This window comes from Myotis brandtii, unplaced genomic scaffold (assembly GCF_000412655.1).
Source record: "Myotis brandtii unplaced genomic scaffold, ASM41265v1 scaffold604, whole genome shotgun sequence".
In the NCBI taxonomy this organism is placed as follows: domain Eukaryota; kingdom Metazoa; phylum Chordata; class Mammalia; order Chiroptera; family Vespertilionidae; genus Myotis; species Myotis brandtii.
Window position 1 is genome coordinate 1,890,237 of NW_005370286.1, and position 2,545 is coordinate 1,892,781.

The window sequence follows — 2,545 nt, forward strand, 5'->3', positions numbered from 1 at the left end:
GTTTTCTCCCCCCCCCCCCCCCCCCCCCCCCCCCGCACACCCAGGGCTGAGATGGAGCCTGAACCAACATACATGCTCTTGACAGGAATCGAATGTGGGACCCTTCCGTCCACAGGCCAATGCTCTATCCACTGAGCCAAACTAGCTAAAGCAAATCCCACAGTTTTTGATATGCTGGGTTTTCATATTCATTTTAAAACATTTTCTTATTTAACTAATAGATTATTTAGAAGTGCATTGTTTCCAAATATTTGGAGATTTCCCAGAGATCTTAATCTTTTAGTGATTTCTATTTTAATTCTTTGTATTGCTTTTAATTCTTTTAAATTAGACTTAGTTTATGGCCTAGAATATGGGTCTGCCTCGTTCCATGTGCTCTTCTGTGCTGGGGGAGTGCCAGTCAGTCAAGTGAGTCTGCCTGTATCCTCCCGACTTTCCACTTGTTTTATCTCCCTGGGTCTTGTACACACACTTGTTTTTGAGTTTGTTTCTGGAAAGTCCGACACCTGCTGCCATCCTGCCCTTTTATTCGTATAGATGTGCCAGCTCACCGTTGATTGCGCACTGAGTCCTGTAAGAGAAGAATTACCTGCTTGGAGCGCACTCTCGGGTGCTACCTTCCTCCCTCCTGACGGGATTTTTTGTTTGTTTTTACTTCTTCCAGACACAGGGTGGTGCTAGTTGTCTAGACTCGTGTGACTCTGGACTCCGGAGTGATTTGGAAGTACTTTTTCTGATCTAAAGGCATCTCTCGTGTGACATTTGTCTCGTCACAGCGGCTGGGACTCTCGGAGCCGGGTTAGCTCCAGGTCTATCCAACAGGAGGCCCCTCGGATTAGTGGTTGGTGTTTTCGGGGAACCCAGCATCTGTGGACAGCCCTCCTGCTTCCCAGGGCCCTGTTTCCCCAACCATCTCAGACACCTTCCCACAGACCCAGCTTCCCGTTGGCCAGAGCTTCCCCTCCTGGTCCAGGCGCGAAGATTAAGGCTCTTTTCTCAGGTCGCTCCTACAGCATCCCTCAGCACCTCACTGAGCGCCCAAGACCTGGGACCTGGGAGTCCCTAACTCCCAGGTCAGCGTGCCCAGCCCCTGCAGGGCCCCCCTCTGTGCCTGCAGCGGAACCGCCACAGCTTCCCCACAGGCTTCCTTAACTGCACCTCCTTCTCGGAAAACAAGCCAGGGCAGGGGCACCACTTCCTGCCTTTTCTGCAGAGATCTTATCTTTATCCACACACCTCCTGGGCCCTCCTGCCAAAGCCGCAGGGCTGGCCTCCTCCCATGAGGACCCTTCCCCTTCTTTCTCTCCAGCCTCCTGTCTTATAAACAAAAGGGAAGGAAACCCCACCCCACAGCCTCCCGCTCTCTGCCCCCCCTCTCCCCTGCTCACGCCTACTGGCAGGATGCCCCCAAGCCCCTGTGACTGGCCCTGGAGGGGCTCGGACTGTCCCTGCCGCCCTTCCATCCACACTCCAGCCACCGTCATCCTAACCTGCGTGGGGCCTCCCGGTCCTGCTGTATTGACTGGACGGTCAGCTTGCATTTCCACGTAAACTGTAGAATCATTTTTAAAAAAATGTATTTTTATTGATTTCAGAGAGGAAGGGAGAGGGAGAGAGAGATAGAAACATCAATGATGAGAGAGAATCATCGATCAGATGTCTTCTGCACGCTCCCCTTAGCCCCCCAGTGGGGATCAAGCCCGCAACCCGGGCATGTGCCCTGAGCGGGAATCGAACCGCAATCTCCTGGTTCATGGTTGGATATTCACACCCGGGCTGGGCGATCCTTAACATTTTTGTTGCCTTTTTAATAACTAGCTATTTAAAAGAATTCTCCATGTAGAAAAACAAGTGACTTTCATTCATTGACTGTGTCCAGAAGCGTGCTAAACTTTCTTGTGAATTCTACTAACTTATGTGTAGATTCTTCTGGATTTTTTACATCCCCAGTGGCATTGTCTGTGAGCGATGAGGGCTTCACCCTCCTTTCCAGCCCTACGACTCCTCTGCTCCTAACTTGCTGCCCTGGTTAAGGCCTCCAAGGCAAAGCCCAGGTGAGAGTGGGCCCGCGCTGGTTCTGACTTCAGAAAGTAGGACACTTGCTGCGGTTTATGTTTTGATGATATCTGTTATCAGATTAAGGAAGTTCTCTGCTATTTCTGTGGTAGGCAGTTAGACAGACATGAGCAGAGCAAGGACGATGGGCAGGTCCAGAAGGTCACGGGTGGGAAGCCCAGGTGCCTAGCAATGGACAATCCGCTGCAGGGAGGATCCTGCCCCCAGGTGACTTTTCCTCCCCTGGCATATCGCAGGTCACGAGGTTTGGACCCCCTGACCTTTCCTCCAGAGATGAACATCTAGGCCTCAGCTCCATTTCAGCTCCAGGCCCAGAGAAGCAGCAAAACCCGTCACTGCTGGCGGCAGGACCAGCTGCTTTGGATAATGACCCCCTGCCCTGGTGCCGCCAATCGATCGGTGGAGACCACAACCCTGAACGGACACACCTGGAAAGCTGCCGAATATTCTATTGAGATCTTCCCCTGGG